Raw genomic sequence first — 23,044 nt, 5'->3', positions numbered from 1 at the left:
CTTGTATGATATGGAACATTCCACTGGCCAATTTGGGTCTCTTTCTCTGGCTTTGTTCCCTCCCATTTTCTTTTGTACCTGTGCACTAGCAGGACATGGAAAGTTGAAAAGTCCTTGATTTCTTAGCAACATCTAAAAACATCAGTATATTATCCTCGTTCTTCTCAAATGAAATCCCATATTGAATCCAAAACACAGCAAACACAGCACTATTCTAGCTACTAAGAAGAAAAAATTAGCTCCATCCCAGCTGAAACCAGAATATATAACTACAGGTATTCGGTGACACTTGTTATATCCTGTAGTAATTTACCAGACCTCCAGTTGCCACAAGAACCTGGGTCTGTTTTAAGTCCTCTGTCATGTCTGCTAGGACCATGTGGGTGCCTTGGATACTTTAAACACTTCTATTTAGACAACTGAGTCCCTTTGCTAACCCATATTCCAGGGTCAACTGCCTGTCTTGATCAATTTGTAAAGCTCTATTGACTCAGCTAAGCTTAGGCATCTAATGTTAGCTGAGATGCCATAGAGAATTAGATATCTAACTGAAGCTGACAAATATGACAACATGACACGAGAACTACAGAATATCAATATCCTTGTTCTGGTATTGGCTGGGATAAATTTTTTTTCGTAGTAGCTAGTATGGGGATATGTTTTAGATTTGTGCTGAAAACAGTGTTGATAATACAGAGATGTTTTTGTTATTGCTGAGCAATGTTTACACAGACTCACGGACTTTTCTGCTACTCACACCACACCACCAGTGAGTAGTCTGGAGGTGCACAAGAAGTTGGGAGGGGATGCAGCCAGGACAGCTGACCCCAACTGACACAAGGAATATTCCGTACCATATGTCACGTCCCACTCAGATGAGGGAGACAGGTTAATTTCGATTTGTAAAACCCCAACAGAGTGGACAACGGTGAGACAAGTCTCAAAGTCCAGACATTTATTAACTTCCCACAAAGTACTAATGGGATACACAATAATTGGCTAAGTATATAACAGGTTATGGAAGCAATACATTATGCCTTGAGTTACTTAATGGTAGTGAGGGGGGGAAAAAGAAAAGGAGAAATATAAAGAGAATAGAGAAATAGAGATCATCAGTCTGGGTTTCTGCATTGCTCCTGTCTGAGTTTGTCAGGAATGCATCCATCTTCTTTACTTCTTCATGTCTTCTTTCTTTTCCCATTTCACTCCTTGCCCACCCCTCAATTTATACACACTTTCATTGGGTCCATCCCCTAAGTCAACTCACATGCCTATGTATCCCATGTATGAGGAGGGGTAAGGTGCTTCATGGGATGATGTAATTAGCATGATCTTGTTAATTCTTATTAGCATATTCATGGCTATGAATTTTAATATGCATTTAGTGGCTAATGAAGCAAAAGTCATTCACTGGACAAATGGCTCTTGAAACGTTACAAGATGCACCAGAGCAGAACTGTCCTCTCTCCACAGGGCTCCCTGCTCCAGCTGCATCCTGTGCTATCCAGGCAGCCTTATGAGCTCCAAACTCCACACTATCCACCCCGTGACTACAGTTTTGTTACTTGAAAATGTTCGAGACATTCCTTGGCTTGGAGGTCCTCCACACCCCTCCATCACTTATCTTTCTCAGGCTGTTTTTTCTTGCAGGCTTGTTTCTCTCATAACCTGTTTTGGGGGACCTACAAGTTGTCTCTCAAACCATATGATGTCATGCTCAGCAAATAAAGCTGGAGGAAGCAGAAGGAAGAGAGGGATGTTCAGAGGGATGGCATTTGTCTTCTCAAATAACCATTACACATGGTAGAGCCGTGCTTTCCTGGAGATTGCTGAATACCTGCCTGCTGATGGGAAGTAGTGAATGAATTACTTGTTTTGTTTTGATTTGCTTGAACATGCAACTTTTGCTTTACCTTTTAAACTGTCTCGATCCATGAGTTTTCTCACTTTAACCCTTCCAAGTCTCTGCACCATCTGGCTGACGGAGTGAGCAAGCGGCTGGGTGGTGTATAGTTGCTGGTGGGTGTTAAACCATGTCAACCCTTCTAGAGCAGCATGCAGAAGACAGCTGGGATACTGTAGGTCTTCTCCAGTTGATACTGAAAAACTGAATCAAATTTTGTGGCTAGAAAGGTAATTTAGACCCTTATAATCCTGCTTATATCCATCCAAATATCTAGATATCTCAAACTTAATTCCTTCCACTAGAGTTTTGTCTAGTTGAGATTCAAAGAAATCATCCTTCATTCCCTATTCATATCTCAGTTTTGAAATTTATCTTTTATTTGTAATCCTAAAGTAAAACCTAAAAAAGATCCCTTGGCAAAATACCTGAATGAAACCTGGTAATGGGTAGTGAGCCTGTTACTGAAATGAAAAAATGAAAAGCAATCAGTGTGCCAGGCTGGAACAGAAACTACTATTAAAATTCCAGAAAAATAATTTCATATAGCCAAGGTGAAACTAAAGGCTGACATTGCACTCTTTTATATGTTGCAATATTCTATAAATCAAATTTAAATTAAACATCTGCATGTAAATATAATGCAGTTCTCCCCTTGAACTCAGTAGTTTTCAGAGACAAAAGAAGACAATTTGAGTTACAGAAATATAATACAACTCCCTTTCTAAATATTTTAGGCACCCATAATCCCAGCAAAATGTTACAACCTCTGTAGTGCACCTGTTTCAGAAGATGGGTTTACTGGAAAGAAAAGTAATACCCTCTGTCCAAATCAGCAGAATTACGTGATGGTGGCTACTAAGATTAATAAAACAGTTTAACGATATGAATAGTAGGAAAAAGAGTAAAAAACCCAAAATTACTAATATAGGGGAATAAAGAGCTGGAAAGATTCAACAGCATGAGAACAGTAGCTACTCATGTTCGTACATAGTTCTTGCAATAACAGACTTGAAAGATTTTCTATGGCCATGAGCAAGATGTAATGGATTAGTGATGAAGTCTAGGTAATCCCCTCCCCTTCCTTAGGAAGAATGGCTCATTACATTTTTGAGTTGGCATATCATTGGAACACTTTTGCTGCATCATAACCCTAACAGTATGCATGGGAACTCAGGGAACTCGGAACTCAGTGACACTCGGGGACAAGTCATCAAGAAACTCCCTGATATTTCCCATGATTGCTGTCCTTTCCTTACTTCACTTATTCCACAATATCCCTGATTCTTCTGGTTGTCTGATTTTACATCAGACTCAGTCTTATGATTATCAATTGAAGGGTAAATCCCATTTTTATTACTGTCAGTGTTGCTTTGCTTTTTCAGGGTTTATAAAAAGAAACTGGCAGTCATCCATATATTTAGATTGATTGAGGTTTCAAATTATAGTAATTTTTGCTACTTTTTCTTATTATTATTCACACTCTGAGTAATACCTCAAGCAATGGAATGTCTTTTTATTTTATCCCATAAAATACAGCTGTCCTGGTTTGAGTGAGTGGTGGAGGCTTTTTAGTAGCAGGGGAGGGGGCTACAGCTGCGGGCCTCTGTGAGAAACTTCTCAGAGCTCCCCTGACTCCAAGTCGGACCCAAATTTTCAAAAGGCTGAGCTAATTAGCTGTGCCTCTGTGATACCATATTTAAGAAGGGGAATGTGGGAGGGGTTGGGGGAGCTGTAAGGAGAGGTTTTGAGGACAACATCTGTGCAAACACTAAGTTCGCTGGAAGAAAGGAGGAGGAAGGGGGGGACGTGTGATGGCGGAGACACCCCCCTTGTATCCCGTAATGAGATGGCAGCGCTGCTCTTCCTGCCACCCCTGGGGGTCTACGGTTGAGCAGATGTGGGTTTGGGGCCTGTGGGGAGCACCACACCATGGCAGGTGACTGTGCCTGAAGAAGGCCAGAACCCTGTGGGAAGAAGGTCCTGCTGTTGTAGTTTGGCACTAGGAGGATTGCAACACACAGGGGGACCCACACATCTGTGGGAAGGAGTCATGTGGGAGAGAGTTTGTGGAAGACTGTCTCCTGTGAGAGGGGGACTGGACTGGACTGAATGTCAGGAGTTCTGCCACCTGTCTCGAGGTGGAAGGAGTAGAAGGACGGATGGGACCCCTCTTTCCCTGCCATCTGTGCCGTTGCTGGGGACAAGGCTGAGCCTGGGAAGAAGGGAGGGATGGGGGAAGATGTTTTCAAGATGTGATAATGCTTCTCATAGTCCTACTCTGTCTGTTTAGTGTCCATATAAAATGTTATGTTCTTTTTTCTTCCCCTAATGAGTCTGTTTTTTGACTATGCCTTAAAGGATGCAGTCATCCCTCTCTGTCCTTATCTCAAGTTCCTGGGTCTTTTGCTTCCCTCTATCACAGGTCTGGGGAGAGAAGGGGGAAGTAAGAAGCATTTTGCTTATTTTCTCCTTCTCAGCATCGCAAGGGAAGGGGGGAATGGGCAGCTGTATGGTGCTCAGTTGATCTCTGAGCTCAAACCATGACAACAGCCAATGGACTGTGTAAGCATTTTAATGAACAAACTACATACTCTTGTTAATGCAACAGCACATCCAGACACGTTCAAAAGATCTGTAGCAGGCAGATTTGCTGTTAGTTCCCCTCAAGAGTAGCCACTCTCCCTAGAAATTGAACTAATCCTCTTTCAACACCTTGTGAGATGAAAGCAGTGAAATTCCTATTTGACATTTTTCCATGCCATGGGCAACCATTTTTATAAGAAGATACGATTAAGTTAGGATACAAAGTCTCGGCAGCCAAAGAGCAGTTCTGAAAGAAGTGAGAGAAAAAGTATTTTGTATCAACACACAGAAAAAAAGAGGACTTGCAGAAAGAATTAACATCTGACTTAAGAGATATATAATTTCATTCTTCTAAGTGTCTTTCAAATGACAGATATACAACACTCTGCTAGTCTGGATACCCTGTTGTTGGAAAGAGAGAAAGTTTTCTCAAAAAGAGTCCAAGACATCCATGTAAAAAGGAATAATAAAATAATTATCTAGGAGGAGCTGTCAAACGTGTAAATATGCAGATTAGAATAGCTGAATTAATTGATTTTTTTCCCAGCTACATATATGAATCTTTCTTCTTATTTCTTCCCTTTGCCATGTTTTACATTTATATAGATTTCTGCTCCAAATGTTTACAAATTATGGCATTAAACATTGCTTCATTATTGTAAAGACATACGTTCACTTTCATTAGAACATTGGATTGTATCATGGGGTTCATAGGACAGAATAAAGAATACTCATTATCCCTGCATTTCTTTATTGGTTTATGTTTTATCACGCAAAATATTTTTGCAGAAAATTCAGTCCTGACACCACTTCTCTCAATAATATGACTATTGTCTCAAATTGTTTATGCTTTATATCACCAAAAAGTGTTATTTATGTGAACTTCTGAGAAGTATTAAAATATATACATTTAATATTGTATGGGATGTTATTGCATTACTCTTTCATGCAACAGTACAGCCTCTGATGACATGAAGGAAGAGAGTATTATTCTGCTTTTTGGTTAGATTATCTTCACACCACAGCTAAATTTATTGTGTTTACACTTCACTACAGGATGTCAAGGATCATAAAAAGGCTATTATTGCTATAGAACATAAAAAACTCCCCTACTTTTGATTTCATTAGTTTAATATGGAAGGGAAACATATAAACTGATTTGGTTATCTAGACGGAATTTGAGATTGAAGTCACCAGGTCTTGATCAGTTTGATAGAGAAATTATTTTGGGAACTGTTCCTTGCCTCCTGGAATTAACTGCTTGTTCCTCACATAATTATTACACGGGTCTGTACCGTCCTAGCTTTGGATGGTAAGCTTGGGTTTACCCTTGATGCTCAATATACAAGTATGTGCTTAGACTTACCCTTGATGCTCAATAGATTCTTATGACATCTATTTATGAACTCAGAAGAATTCAGTAGACACTGATTTCTTTCTCACTGAAAAACAGATTTTTCTGTACCATAGGGGAAAAGTATATATCTGAAGAGGAGAGGTTACCCAAGTGCTGCTCTGTGATTCTCATGCTCTGTTAAGAAGGAATAGCCTGATAGTCACCAGCATTCTCTCAGAACATTTTCTAAAATACTCTAATAGCAAAATCTGCTTTTACAACATAGACTTTGTTGTTAAACTAATGGTTATTCAGATTCTGAAGTGAACTGTCCATACTGATAAAATGCTTGCACTTCTAAGGTTTTTTTTTGTTTTTTTTTTTTTTTCCTCAGGACAGCTATTACTTTCACAGGCACACTCTAGAATGGCTTGAGGGTTAGTATGAGCCAGGAACAATTGCCAATTGTTGGCTTGGATGATGCTGTCATATTTTGAAGACTAAGAGTTTAATCATATGGATGCAAGCTCTGCAGAGCCAGATTGCTTCAGGACAAGAGAAGTGTTGTCTCTGGCTGAGTGTTTGCCATTTTGCATTAGATGGTTATTTCATGGCGCACACCTCTGTAATCACAGTTTTTCAGATTCAGCAGTGTCCTGGTTTCAGCTGGGATAGAGCTAATTTTTCTCCTTAGAAGCTAGAATAGTGCTGTGTTTTGGATTCAGTATGGGTTTTGGTATAAGAATGTTGGTAAAACACTAATCTTTTTAGTTGTTGCTACGACATCAAAGACTCTTCAACTCCCCATGTCTTGCCCGTGCACAGGTGTACAAGAAGCCATGAGGGAGCAGAGCCAAAGCACCAAATCCAAATTGGCCAATGATATATTCCATATCAAGTAATGTCATGCTCAGTATACAAAGGAGGGTCGGCTAGGAAGGAGGGGGTTCTCTCTCTTCCCGGATTGTAATTGCAGGATCTCTGTATTTCAGGATCGCTACCTGGAAACAGACTGGGTATCATTCAGCAGGTGGTGAGCAATCACATTGTGCATTACATGTTTGTACTTTCTATGATTGTTATTCTTTTATTCCACTTCAATTATGAAACTGTTTTTATTTCAACCTCTGAGTTTCCATTTACCCCTCTAACTTCTGCCCTATCCCCTGGGCAGGGCAGATTTAGTGAGCAGCTGCGTGGCATTTGGCTGCCAGCCAGGTTCAAGCCACAACAAGCAGTAAATTAATGATTTTGATATATATGTAAAAAACGAGTGGGAAAAAAAGAGTAAACTGAAATCTTTATATGTGACAGGGCTGGTTGTTTTCTCAGTCCATTATACGATTTTCCCTGTGATCATGCAAGAGTATGTGTTGTACTTGGCAAATAAAACTATTGAATGCTTTCTGTCTTTTATGGAAACCTGTAGTTTGCATTGCTTTGCAACCCTGAGGAATATTCTCCAGTTACTGCCTTGTCAGAAACAGTCTGCAACATGGATTCAGTGAAGTGCTATATAATCTCATAACTTCTCTCTGACATAGCAAAGAGAAATTTGAAAAGGAGCAAACTGTCAAAACCAGTAATTTCCTAATGGACTGAAGAAATTCTTATGGCTAAGGCAGACAACTGAAAACAGATTTAGGCTAGGAAGTTTAATTTTTCATGCAGTTGTTTGTTGTTGTTGTTGTTTGTTTGAGGTGGTTTTTTTTAGAAGCAGTAAACTTTCCATTCTCAGCTTTTCCAAGTGGTTAAGAAGAATCATTGTTAACCATTGAGGCATCGGAAAAGCAAGCTGATGAACAACTCACTTCTGGTATTGATCTGTGACGCCTTTGTAGGGTATGCATCACTTTTCAAAACAGAGACTTCACATTTCCTTCCTGAAAAATTTAAATGTTAAGAATCACCATGGACTATATGTTTCTTTTTTGCTGTATATAAATGATCTCTAAATTGTTAATAATCTCCATAATAGTCAAAGATGTACTTGGTATAAAGTTTTTTCTGCAGAAACACTCTAGGCATGTAGAGTGATCATTAAAAATGTCACAATGATTATTTTGTTTTAAAATTTGCATTTCATACCTGTGCTTTGATCTGGTATACTGTTAACAGTGTTTCTCTGAAGAAAAATATATTACATTGCATATGTGAAAAGCACCAGTCATTTTCAGTTTCTGGTATGTCAGTATTCAGACTGGTTGCCAAATATCTGACCTTGCATGTGATAGCCAAGATCTTTGGATTGTGTCAGACTTTAGCCAGTCCTGTAACATATCTATGTATTGATAAGAATACACTGTTTTTATTATTTCACAATAACCTTTAGGATTTTGTTTTAAAAAAACCTTATTTGAAGAGAAAAGCATTTCTACATCTATGTTAATAAATTAGATGTGAATAGACCATTCTCTGGCATTAAAGTCAACTTGCATGGTTTGACTCTTACTAAATTCTCTTTGCCCCAAAACAGGCTAAGCTATATGTAAACCAAGTAACAGGAATGGTCCTGGACTGTTCTTTTCCTCTTGAATTCTGCCTGGACAATGTTTGGGAGACTACAAGGTGACTTAGTACTATATCTGTCCTGAAAAATTAACAATATAATGTGGATTTTCCAGTGCCTGTGTACAATCCCTGGCACTGTTAAAGTAATAGTAAAGACATAATCACTGACACTAAGTGACAAGGTCTGACTTTTCAGGCAAATAAGAAAGTTCAGGAGTTCCTATAAAGAGAAAACATGTTTTCATAATGTTCTTTTCTGTCTGGATTACTACCTTTGAATTATAGTGTAGAGAAAATCACATATGTTATACAAGAAAAAAATTGTAGCTGTTATCTTCAAGGACAAGAAGGATGATCTGGGGAACTACAGGTTGGTTAGTCTCACCTCAGTCCCTAGGAAGGTGATGGCAAAAACCCTGGAAATAATTTCTGAAGACAAGAAAGACAGGCAGATGATTTGGAATAGTTGACATGGATTTACAAATGGGAAATCATGCATAACAAACCTGATAGCCTTCTACAATGAGATGGCTATCTTGCTGGAGGAGGGGAGAACAGTGGATGTTGTTTACATTGGCTTTAATAAGGCATTTGACTGTTTCCCATAATATCCTCATAGGCAAAATGACAAAGTATAGATATGGATGCAGTGAGGTAGACTGAAAACTGGATGAACAGCAGGACCTAAAATTTTGATTAGTGACAAAAAGTACATTTGGAGGCCAGTCACAAGTGGTGTACCCCAGGGGTCAATACTGGGCCAGTACTGTTAAACATCTTTAATTCTGGGACAGAGTGCATGCTCAGCAAGTTTGCAGATAACACATAACTGGGAGGAGTAGCTAATACACCAGATGGTTGTGCTGTTAGTTAGAATGTCCTGGACAGGCTGAAGAAATAGGCCTACGTTATAACTGTTATATGAGCCTACTTTATGGTCCTGTTGAACCTTATAAAATTCAAGGGGGGGAAAAATGCTAAGTTTTGCATCTGAAGAGGAATAACCCCATACACCAGTATATACTGGGTGGTGTGACTATGTGGAAAGCAGCTCTACAGAGAAAGACCTTGGGGTACTGGTGGACATGACCCAGTGATGCACCCTTATGGCAAAGCTGGCTAATAACATTCTGGGCTGAATTGGGTGGTGTGCTGCCAGCAGGTTGAGGAAGGTGATACTTACCCTCTGCTCAGCACTGGTGAGACACATGTGAAGTGCTGGGTCCAGTCCTTGACTCCCCAGTACAAGAAATGTCTCTGACCATCTGACTCTTGCATTCTTCATTCTAAAATCATTCAGTTGTAGCTGTAGAAGTGAAACATAGCAGGTATCAGTTTTTCTTGCCCCTTCTGTTCCTCACACTGCAGTTTATGGATTAAAGTATTCTTTTGACAAATGAGATGTGAGATTTCACCACTGAGGTAAACCAGATCTTGTTTTCTAAGTAAGTCTTAATCATTAAGCTTTAATGCACTGTTGCTGTTTTGAAAAGAACAAGTCTACCTCACCTATATCTTTCTCCTAAGAAAAGGACTGCTTCTCTGAGAAAGCAAAACTAGCAGTGCTTAGCGATGTGCTCTGGATTATTCCTCATGGAAAATTACCCTATTGCCTCTGTGAATATTTTATTATCCAAACAATTGGATTTTACCGATGAAGAAAATCCTTTCAGTGAATGAAAATCATGCTATATATTAAAGAGGAGCAGAAAATCTGCAGAGGAGTTGCTTAATTATAGTAATTTATCTTCTGTTCCAGTGTGTAAAGGGAAGATTTTTGAAGGAAAAGCCTTGCCGGAAAAGGATCTGGAAATAAAGAGAAATAAAATCTTTCATCTGCCCACATGTCTTTAATGTGATGTAGGTAAGGGAAGAGAGTGCAGATAAATGACCCTAAGTTCTGAGCACAACAGGATATTTACTCTTTCCTACAAAATTATGAAATATGTATAGTAAACAACAACCTTGTTACAGCAGTATCTTGCCTAACAGAATAAGAAAGTCTCTGGCTTAGAAGGCAGAGGAAAACCTCTAGCAGCAGTGTCAGGAGCTGAACAGCTAGCTCTTTTTTATTTTGTTTTCTTTAGTCCTCGAAGTGAAATAAAGATCAATGCAGGAGAGAGAGTCTGGTATTTTGTGTTTGCTGCTGGCTGTGATTAGTGTTAGGGACCACTTCTAAGACTGAACAAATATATGTAGTTTAATTTTTTTGTTGTGAAAAAATGAATTTGCCAAGAGGTTTTTTTCAGTGAACTGAACTAATTGCATATTTTTGTGGAGATTTAAAAGCTCCAAGGTAAATTTAGGACACCAGTTGTCTCCTCTATGTGCCTTGCAAGCAGACAATGAGTATTTGAAACTACTGGAAGCTAATACTGCTGGAAAGTTCTTTTCCTTGGTGTATGCCTGATTCTGTGTTTGTCAGAAAACTGTGTAGACAAATATATGCACTTTATATATCGATAATGTAAAAGAAATGTTTAAACTGTTCAGCTATATTATAGGCATACTGAGACATTAGTATTATATTATTTGATTATTTATATACAAAATATACAAATAGTGCATATATACTTGTGCAGATGTGTGTTTGTATATCCAACTCGCAAAACAGTTGGTCAGAAAAGATCCTGGAGATCATCTAGTCCAACCAACCCCACTGCTCAGGGTAGGATCAGCTACCAGCAACTTGCTCACAGGCATGTCACCTCAGCTTTGATTATTACCCAGGACAGACATTATAAAACCTGTCTAGGCAACCTGTCCCAGTGTCTGACCACCCTCACAGGAAAAAGATATTTTTCTCATGTTTAAGTAGAATTTTGTGTATTCCAGTTTATGTCCAATGCCTTTTGTCCTGTCAATGGATACCACTGAGAACCTGGCTTCATCTTCTTAACTTCCTTCTCAGGTATTTAGACACATTTATAAGACCTCTCCTGAGCCTTCTCCATCACTGAGGGGAAGGATCACTTCCCTTGAACTGCTCACAACACTGCCGAAGGCAGCCCAGGATGCTGTCTGCCTTTATGGCTGCAATGGCACATTGTTGGCTCATGGTCATCTTGTTACCCACCAGAATCCCCAGGTCTTTTTCTGCAATGTTGTTTTCCAGCATAAGACATAGGTAAAAACAGTTGTGCATATTTATCAGTCATTATTCAGACTGTTAACATAGCTATATGCACCTTGAGGTGAAGATGGATGAATTAGTACTGAGCTGACAGTCATAACTACATCTGTACTAATATATTAAATATGATTGTGAAGGGGCTTTTCTAATTGTTTAATAGCACAGGCAACCAAGTTCACTGGCACTGTGTCATTTTATTATACATATATATACATATATATATATTTGTTGAACCCCCCAATGTTTTATAGCCCTTAATGGGAATCTCTTGCCTAATAAATGCTGATTCACTCTTGTAAAGCAGCAGTGGATTAATCATCTGATATGCCGATGTGATACAGTTTTATATAAAGAAGATGTATTAGCTGTGGTCTTAGAAACAGGATGGCCATATCACCAAGTGCTTCACACAGGCATATTGAATATGCTGGCAGGGATTATGTGGTGTAAGAAGACAATATGCAGTCCCATATGAGGTTGCTACCAGCGCTCTGTGCTTATACATGCATATACATTTCCACCTACCAAAGGAAAATTCAGCTTCAGAGTGTGTCAGATGATAGACTGAAAATTTACTGGAATGCATAATGTGTTTGTTGGGCTAGGATACATGCACTGGTGAACATACATATTGAAATGAATGTTATAGCAGACTTTTTTAAAGAATGTTATATCAGACTTTTTTGAAGAAACTTTTTAAAAATATTATGAAAGAAAGAAAGAAAGAAAGAAAGAAAGAAAGAAAGAAAGAAAGAAAGAAAGAGAGAGAAAGCCCTGTCATTTTGAAGGAAGGTTCTCATTGCAGTATTCACCAGTAGAAAACATAGCCCTTCCTCAGCAGAAGTAACAGATGTGTCAAAAGTCTAGATTGGAAAATAAATAAATAAATAGAATCATGCACTAATTTAGTTGAAAGATTCCTCAGCAAGTTTTCTATTCAGCCCCCTTCTCAAAGACAGTGTAATTAGATCAGTATGCTTAGCTCTGGTAAAATCTTGGTCACCTTCAAAGATCATAACTAAATGTGAATTTGCCACAGAGTTATTGGCTAAATGATTCAAAGTTCCATCTAATCATGGAGAATCTGTCTGCATCAGTAAAGTCTGAGTCACAGCCTTACCAGGGATTAGGAAACAACTATGATTGATAACCTGAGGATATCAGGTTTGTAATGATTTCTGCTTAGTGGTTATTAAAGATTAAAAAAACACCCCAAAACCAACAAACAAAACAAAACACCAAAACCCCCAAGAAAAACAGACAACACAAGTAATAAAATTAAATCTTAATGACTGGAGAAAACATACATGACAAGAAAGATTTTGTGTTGATAATTTCTGGTCTATTGAGGAACATGCTTGTGCATAGGCTTGATGAGGTTCAATTTTGCAGCTGATAAAGCAGGGGAGGCAAGATTCTCATGGGTCTCACGGAAAAGCATCCACTTGTTATGGGATGTTTGAGGGCTTGGAGATGTCAGTGGTATCTTGATTTGCATCAGCACTAGCGTGGCCAGCAGGGACAGGGAAGGGATCTCACCCCTGTACTCAGCACTGGTGAGGCCGCCCCTCGATTCCTGTGTTCAGTTTTGGGCCCCTCACTCCAAAAAGGACATTGAATGACTCGAGCGTGTCCAGAGAAGGGCAACGGAGCTGGTGCAGGGTCTGGAGCACAGGTCGTACGAGGAGCGGCTGAGGGAACTGGGGGTGTTTAGTCTGGAGAAGAGAAGGCTGAGGGGAGACCTCATCGCCCTCTACAGCTCCCTGAAAGGAGGCTGCAGAGAGCTGGGGATGAGTCTCTTTAACCAAGTAACAAGCAATAGTACAATAATACTGGCCTCAAGTTGCACCAGGGAAGATTTAGACTGGATATTAGGAAGCATTTCTTTCCAGAACAGGTTGTTAGGCATTGGACTGGGCTCCCCAGGGCAGTGGTGCAGTCCCCATCCCTGGAGGGGTTTAAGAGTTGGGTTGATGTAGCGCTGAGGGATCTGGTGCAGTTGGGCACTGTCAGTGTTAGGTTAATGGTTGGACTGGATGATCTTCAAGGTCTTTTCCAAGTTAGATGATTCTGTGATTCTGTGATTCTGATTCTGTTGTGCAAAACTTATGATGGGATGTTTAGTGGAGGGGCCAAAGACAAGGAAAGGGAATAACAATCTTGAAAAGTTAGAGAGAACCTATAGAAGGGGTCAGCTGGTATAAGCCAACAGCTGGTCAGCATGCTTGTCTGGACAAGCCCTGCATCTCATTCCTTTACAGCCTGTCTTCTCCTATTAAATCCTATTCCAAATTTTTGCTGTTCAATGCTACTGTCTAATCTGTATGTGAGTGTGTGACATTCATTAGAAAACTTCAGGCTGGAGTAGCTAATAAGTAGGTTAAACTAGCACCTGGAAAGATCAATTTTCACATACTCAAAATACACTCAAATTGAGAGGCAAATAGAAAGTAGTCAATGAGGTGAATAACAATAGGTCTTTCCAATAGGCAGGGAGACATCCAGAATATCAGCTGAGGCTACAGTGGCTGGGAAGAATGTAAAGTTTATTTTATGTGTCTTGCAGGTGACACACCTGTTCTTCCACTCCAGTGTGACATTTATTTATGCACCACAGTATTTTTTTAAATGTTTTTTCTAAGGAAGTATGAAAATCTAACCTAGTCATTTTTCCTGTCAGTTGCTACTGGGCAGGAAGTTTGCAAGATAAATGTACTCTGTGTTGAAAGAGTATATGTTCAGAAAAAATCTGGCTGATTTTATCAGATTGTCACTGTTCAGGATGAAATATATGGATAAGGTCTGATATTGAGAAACACTCAGTTTAGTTAAAGAAGTGCAACAGCTTTTTAGAACAGTCAAGGAATTTATATTCTGAATGAGGATCATTATATTCCAGCAGCTTTTAAAAATCTGGTGTCTTACCTTGTGTTTCCCAAATGGATGTTGATTCCTTTTGAAAAAGTCATCTTTTGTCATAGGCATAGGAGACTTCACAGAATCACAGAATCACCAAGGTTAGAAAAGACCTTGAAGATCATCCAGTCCAACCATTAACCTAACACTAACAGTGCCCAACTACACCAGATCCCTCAGCGCTACATCAACCCAACTCTTAAACCCCTCCAGGGATGGGGACTCCACCACCTCCCTGGGCAGCCCATTCCAACGCCCAACAACCCCTTCTGGAAAGAAATGCTTCCTAATATCCAGTCTAAACCTTCCCTGGTGCAACTTGAGGCCATTACCTCTTGTCCTATCACTTGTTACTTGGTTAAAGAGACTCATCCCCAGCTCTCTGCACCCTCCTTTCAGGGAGCTGTAGGGGGCAATGAGGTCTCCCCTCAGCTTCCTCTTCTCCAGACTAAACCCCCCCAGTTCCCTCAGCCGCTCCCCGTATGACCTGTGCTCCAGACCCTGCACCAGCTCTGTTGCCCTTCTCTGGACATGCTCGAGTCATTCAATGTCCTTTTTGTAGTGAGGGGCTGTGTTGGTTTAAGCCCTGCCGGGACTGGAGACCACGTTTCCGTTGCCCCTCTCCCACCCTCGAGTGGTCAGGCTAGCAGTGAAGCAGAAACCCCGGGTTAAAATAAGAAGAAATTTAGTACAACAGTGTAATAAACAATCTGAACAACAACAGTGGCAATGATAACAACAATAAACAGCAATAACAGTGAACAAGACAAAAGATATACAGAGAAATACCGCAATGGTCATGGACAAACCCGACGTGTGCTCCCGCCACCAAAAGCCACCACAAGAAAATGTTTCCACCTCTGGACCTGACATCAGCATGGTATGAATAACCCAGCTGGAGATCCCTTCCCCCTCTCTCTATCTGCTGGGGAAACTTAACCCTATCCTAGCTGAACCAGGACAGGGGCCCAAAACTGAACACAGGAATCGAGGGGCGGCCTCACCAGTGCTGAATACAGGGGTAAGATCCCTTCCCTGTCCCTGCTGGCCAAGCTATTGCTGACACAAGCCAGGATGCCATTGGCCTTCTTGGCCCTCTGGGCACACTGCTGGCTCCTGTTCAGCCGGCTGTCAATCACCCCCCCCCCCCCCCCAGGTCCCTCTCTGACTGGCAGCTCTCCAGCCACTCCTCCCCAAGCCTGTAGCGCTGCTGGGGGTTGTTGTGGCCCAAGGGCAGCCCCCGGCATTTGGCCTCATTGAAACTCCTCCAGTTGGCCTCAGCCCATGGCTCCAGCCTGTCCAGGTCTCTCTGCAGAGCCTCCCTGCCCTCGCGCAGATCAACACTCCCACCCAACTGGGTGTCATCTGCAAACTGACTGAGGGCGCACTCGATCCCCTCATCTAGATCATCAGTAAAGATGTGAAACAGGAGTGGCCCCAAAACCAAGCCCTGGGGGACACCACTCATGACCGGCCGCCAACTGGATTTAACTCCGTTTACCACAGCTCTTTGGGCCCAGTCGTGCAGCCAGTTTTTTACGCAGCAAAGCGTGCAATTGTCCAAACCTCAGGCAACCGTTTTTGCCAGGAGAATGCTGTGGGAAACGGTGTCAAAGGCCTTACTAAAGTCAAAGTAGACAACGTCCACAGCCTTTCCCTCATCCAATAATCAGGTCTCCTTGTCGTAGAAGGAGATCAGGTTTGACTTAGTACCATTTCTAGTGAGTTTATAAAGCCCAGTCCAGAAGCGTGTCTTGCTCAAGGTGACCTGCCAGGCCATTTGGCAGGCGAAAGTGGCATACTGCTTCTTAGCTCTTACTAAGCACCAGTGATTTTCTTTTATTGATTCTCTGTCATACAGTCTACTTTCTATAAGGTTCACTTAAACAGCTCACAAAACAGACATTATGATGTTTTCTTGCTGTACCTGACATATCTGTCTCCCTCCTATAAGAATTATTTTTTGAACTATGATTGTACCCACCATATTACTCCTTATTAACAGAAGTAAATTAAATCTGTATATCACTTGGCCAGTGTCAAAATCTGCTGAAATTATAGGGATGAAGAAGGTCTAACACCCTTTCAATGGACGGTAGACTTTGGAATTTTTGGAGGCAAGGACAACACCCCTGCAATGTTCCTTCTATTTAACTTCTCATTTTGTAGTCTTCCTTACTGATTTTGGAGTTTTAGTTTTCAACGGTTTCTTTATTTTTTTTATATGGAAAAAAAAAAAAAGGACTGAGTATGTTTGCAATTTCTGCTTTTCCTTTTTGGAATGACTTTGGAGGAAGTATTACCCTTTTCTTAGAAATAAGAAGGTTAAGAAGATTACAAGATTATTCTAGTGCCTAAAAGTCAAACACAAAGAGTAGAACAACTCAAATTAAACCATATTTCTGAAGTCTGAGAGTATTTCTGCAGCAGCATGTCAAATAGAATGAATTAAAACTGCATTTCTCCCCCTGGAGAAAAAAATAATAGGGTCAACTGAAGAACTCTTAAGAGCCCTCACAGAATATCTTAACATGAGTTTAAAAGACCTGCTAGGTGCTGCTGTGTCAGTATCATACATAGTAAAGGGCTAAATAATCTAATGTCCAAATAAACACTCTAAAACAATGTATTGATGGCATGGAAACACACTGGGTTAAACGTGACACATAAATAACGGTATGGAGGTGGAAATTAAGCTAAACAGACAGAACACAGAATGTGTTACTGAAAGATAACAAGACAGTAAATAACGAAGAGGAAAAGCTTTTAAATAAATCTAGGTTTTACAATGTGTTCATCCTGGTGATGTCAGGACAAAAAGCAATAACATAAGCTTTCAGAACCAGGCTCAAAGGACTTTAGGATATAAATGCAAGGGAGGTCATCTTCTGTACAGAAACCCAGGAACAAGTGAAAGCAGCTCAAGTGTGGTGAGAGGAAAAGTTCTGGGTTTGTGCTTAAAGGTATCATGAGACATATAGGGTTAGCCTAAGAATCATGGAAAGGGTTTCTCTCTGAAGGGCAAACCTCTCTCTTCTTCCTAAAAATATGTCCTAAGTCAAGGACCATGCATTTTGAGGCTATGGAGGGTCCTGTTAATAAAACAGGAGACTTGTCACCTTTCTGTCTACTTGAGTTGCACAGACAGACTTTTATTATTTTGGTAGATAAGTACTGAAAAACCCCAAGCATATAGGAATCAAGGGTGAATTAATCACTATTGTGCTGTTAATAAGAAGGAGATATGCACTGCAAAATCAGAACCCAGATCTGCCATGTAATTACGGGACATCTTGGGACTATCCATTAATACTTGTAGGTATTGCTAAGTTTGTTACATATATTTGGCCTAGCTGTGAGATTTAGATGTGACTTGATACAAATCCATATTTTTCCACAAGTTTCTAGATTTTTAGTGTTAACCAAACTCATGACTGTATAGAAATAAATACATAAAAATAAAATAAAAAAGCCTTAAAATATACAGACTAAAAATTTATAAGTAGTTACAGATAGCTAACTTTAGACTAAATAGCTTTATTTAATTTTTCTCCACTGATAGTAAAAGACAAATTATATTATATGGATTATTCATAGGTACATACATAGGAATATGTAAGATTCTTGAAGGCTTAACAGACTTATATCTATAAAGAGTTCTGTGGTAACTGATAAATAATAATGAATTCTGTTTTCTTTAGCTTTTTCTCTAAGAACAGTTGTTTTAGCTTCTTTTTACAGCAGATTTTGTTCTCCCTTAGTGTTATAAAGCTTTTTTATAATCTTGTTACATGTTTTACTACTAATATACCTGGCATGGAGAAGCGCTACATGTTTTTGTAGTCTTATTCTATCAGTAGAACATCACTGGTTTACATATATGTAACAAATTTGATTATAGGTTAAGTTTGCACATAATTAATTACATGCTTTGAAAGTTGTTGACAGAATAAAGCACTGGATTTGGTTCCCTGATGTGCAGATGGTTTTATTTATTTATTTGTTTGCTTTGCAAGCATTTGTATGGCTACTGGGAATTCAAGAAAAATATAGTGAATCAAAACATTTCATAAAATTTGGCATGAAAAGTTATCCCAGAGGTGAATTATTTGGCATTTGTTTTTCATCGTCCTCTTATTTAAAAATGTTCAGTTACTCATATACCATCTGACTTAGGTGAACAACCAAACGACAGAAATTGAAAAAAAAAAAGAAAAAGAAAAAAGACCACTCAGAATAAATAATTTACCAATAAACCATAGTCTGGAAGTTATTTATGCAACCCTTCAGCTAATAGTAACAAATTACGATTAAAAAAAAATAAAAATCAGGATCTGTTTGTAAATGATTCATTATGTAAAAAAATAGGCAAAAACCCCCCACTTGTAATTGTTTTTTCTATCAGTTACAAAAGTAATAATAAATGGTTTAGGTTGAAGACTAATGGCTACAAACCCATAATGTTTAAAGAGAGAAGCTTTGGAAAGCTCAGCATTCAAAGGTGGAAGTAGTTGGAGTGAGAGACACTAGAAATGGTGTTTATTGTTAATCTTAAATTCAGTTGAATTGAAAAGAATTATTTTTGCAGTGGTACAGAGTTTCTGCTCTTTACTACAAAAGATATAGGTTGGTTTTTAAATGTCTTAAAAATTCTTGACAGTTTGTAACGTGTATACCTGTAGTGTTCTGTAGCAATGTGCATGAATTAAGTCTTTTCTTCTGTTGGATTCAGTGTAGCTTTGCTTCAGAGTGTTTTCACATGGACATATATTCAGCAAAGTCCCCCAGTGATTTAAGAAAAAGACTAAAAGTTTTTGCCTTGCGGTTTGCCTTCCATTCCTTCTTGGATCCCTATGAAAACACCTCTGGAGAAAACCTGGTTGAAACAGTACATTTTTGTGAAATATTGTAACTCTTTGATGAAAACATGCATGATTCCTGCAAACAAATGCAGTTCATGAAAAAGTTTGCTATTCTGAAAATTGCTGATTGTCAGGTAGGCTGACTTTTTCCATAAACCCTCAGGAGAGACCCAGTAGTGTCTTTATTATGAGTGCTGCATGGGAATTGTGATAATGATGAGAATAAAATGTTTGGGTGAATTATGTTATTCACCAACTCATGTGATTCAAGGCCTCACCATAAATTTTCTCTTGTTTTCTGGGGACTCTGGGACCAATCCAGCTTCACAACAAAGGACAGATGACAACTGTTAATGGGGCTGAGTTCTAATGATGCTTTTTATTGCCATCTCTTTTTTAAAAGATTAATCTCTAAATTGAGTGTTTGCTGCTTTGGGTTTTATAACTTTGGCATTCCTACTTCCCCAGCTGTTTATTTTTGTTGCTAATATTTTGATGTTCCATATAATGAAACTGTGTTAGTACATTCTTTAATCTTTGACTCTGTCTATAATCTTAGGCATTATGCATGCACTTGTATAACAGGCTGTTAGAAAGGATATGTTCTGCTTTAATGTAATAACCAACACAGCATCCTATATAAATTAGTGCCCTAGGAAGAACATTCTTGCTTTTTACATTTTCCATGAATATGTATCACTTTGTGTTGCAGCTAGAGTTATGGGTATCATTTATAACTAGTATTTCCTTAAACTTTTTAAAAATAAGCACATGGCTATGCATTGAGTGGGTAGCTGGTTTTTGAACTATTTGCTCCCATCAGTTTGCATGGGTTGTAACCACCATCACATAGTCTATTTGCATCTTTCTTTAACTGGGCATCAATTCTGAAAACACTTATCTACATGTTTATATTTAAGGGCTTTCACAGTTAGAGGAAACTGCTATTCACATGAAGAGTTAACCATATGTATGTTTTCAAGTTCTTGGCATAACTGCTTAGGGTTTGTAGGGTGATTTTTCCAGGCCCTGTTGCATTTGAAGCCATATTATATTATGAAAGGAAAAAAAACCAAAACCATAACAAAATAGGTCAAATTCTTTTCATAGTTGTAACTCTTAGTTATGCTGTTCACTAAAGGTTCAAATATTGGTATTACTAATTTAAAGTTACTCTCATGTCTAGTGTTGTTACCACTGCCAAGTTTCCAATCCTAACATCTTCAGAAGAATGTGCAAGAAAACTTTGTACAGACAGTTGCATTTGAAGGAACACTAGTATCGGTAGTATCATCATCATCATCTTCATCACTATTATTATTATTACAGTTCTTGTTGTTATTCTTATAAACAGCATTGCCTAACCTCATTAAGTGAATATTGGATATTGGAAGACAAAGAGAGCTTTAGGGAAGTGTTTTCTAAACACGGAAGTTTCATGCAGTGTGTCTGCATCTTGATCCTTTGAGTGTTATGCCCTCCATTTCCTCTTGGAGAGGCATGACGTGGAATATTCCAATTTTCTTTTAGAAACCAAATGGCAACCAAGAGATAATACGAAATACATCCCTTCACAGTGCAATAAAAGAATATATAGATAAACTGTTTATAAAGTAAAATATAACTGTGACATATTAGCCATGTGTCACTGCATGAAAAGACTGAAGCATAAAACTTTATGACAGTTGTCTGTTACTTTAGTAGAGGAGCTTAATGAGAGACTGTCTCTGTTAGTTTTTATTTAAAAATATACTACAAAAAGTTAAAAACAAACCACTAACTATTCTGATTTAATTTTATGAAAAAAATTACCTTTATTGGGTAAGCATTTTGAAAAGAATAAGACTTTGCTACTCCCAGATATTACCAGTAGTGAATTCTTTAGACCATAACTTCCCTGTAACATTAATATTTTACATACCAATGAGATTTTAAAATAATTTTCTGTCTCAGTTCAGAGAGATCCATTTTCACTGTTCTGAGACTTTTTGCCGAATGCCATCAGCACTGTCTTTATTTTATAACTTGAATAATACAACATAAGGTTCTTACTCTTGTTAATCCAGAAATAATTACATGAATTGGTGTGGGATTTCTCAAGAAGGTAATATGCCTAATCAAGGTGTGATTTGGTATCTTGAATCTGACAAAGATGCACAGCACTCAAGGCTAGAATAAAGATTTCTGGGACACATGCTGACATCCTCTCTAGCTGCCACCTCTTGTTCTTGAAAGTGAGAACCCTGAGATAGTAAAATGAAGAAGTGTCTGTTATTTCAGTTGCAATGAGATCTGTGAGCTATTTCTTCTCACATTCAGGAAGTGTTAACTCTGATGTTCAGTAAAGACAGCTATCATATTGACATTTAAATTATTTATCTTCAGAATAGGTGGTCTTTATTTTTTTCAAATATGTTTCAATAAAAATTTAAAATACATCAAGGATCCACTTTCTTAGCATTGACATGCAACATATCGGTGGTAATAGTACTTAATTCTTATTTGTCTAGACTATAATTAGGACAAAACAAGAATTATTACATTCATGAAGTGATATTGGCAGTCAAATTGGCTTACACAGGTCATTTTTTCTCCATTTACCACCAGTCATTGATTCAGTGGTGATTGTGAAACCAGCTGAGGTAAATTATCAACTAAATGGATAACTCTGAAACAATATTTAGGTTTAACTGTAGTGTTAATGATTTTTTGTAAATATTTGTATATGGATATCTGCAGATATGCTGAAGGTCAGGGCATGTTTTTTAGGAATACTGGTTCTAGAGAAAACCTGTTTTGTTTCTTCAGGATCATTCAGGCTCAGTGTTTGGGGCATTCTAATTATAAACTTGTGTGAAACTTGTCAACATTGTGTCAAAATGGTGAAAAAATAGTAATAAGAGAACAGTATTCAATTTTCCCCTTCAAGTCTTCAAACAGATTTAATTCTAAAGCGAAAAAGGTTGCATTGAAATATTATATAACAGATCTCTGTCCTTATCAATTTAACAACTGCTATTAAATTAACTTCTCTGATGATTAAGAAATCAATCATTTTATAAATGTTCTAGTTTTGACATAAAAAAAGAGAGAATTCTAACTGGCAGAATAAACAGTAATCTTTCCCCCCTAGATTTATGCCAGGATTAATTGTGAGTTCTCATGTCTAATGTTGTTTAAGGAAAGCGAGTTTTCTTACCCAGCCCTTATGTTATCAGCTCAGTTATCTTCAGCGAATGCATCCTTTCAGCAAACATAAGAACTGGAAGTCTTAGTTTCCAGATTCTTATGTGAAATTTATGGTGAAGAGACACTGCAATGGAACATTAGGATTCCCTGCCCTTTTTTTGTATCAAATAGCATTTAAAATTCAGAGTGCACAGGAGCATTTTCTGTTGATTCAGTTGACAGAATGCTTTTGGTGTAAAAAGCTTCTTTTGTTCTAAGGGCAATATTTACAAGAGATTTGCTGACACGCATTTCTTGTTCTTCAAACAAATCTGAGTAGAAGAGGCATAATCTGGTGGAAAAGGAACAAGAAATCATAGATAATAGAATTTACTATTCATATTTCAAAATAATAATATTTAGCTGTGGTATGTTAGTCACATCACACTTTGTTCCGTGTGCAAAAGTAAAAGGACAGTAAAAGTATCTGTACAAAGTAACTAAGTTTAGTCTGTGCTGAGATATTCTTAGTTATCACCTCAATTATTTTAGTAGTCATTAGGCAAAAACATGGTTTTATTAATCTCCTTTTGTGATTTTCAAATCACCCTTGGTTGTAGGAACATATA

This window comes from Athene noctua, chromosome 1 (assembly GCF_965140245.1).
Source record: "Athene noctua chromosome 1, bAthNoc1.hap1.1, whole genome shotgun sequence".
Classification (NCBI taxonomy): Eukaryota; Metazoa; Chordata; class Aves; order Strigiformes; family Strigidae; genus Athene; species Athene noctua.
The sequence above is the reverse complement of the archived record's forward strand: the minus strand, read 5'-3'. Positions refer to the sequence as shown.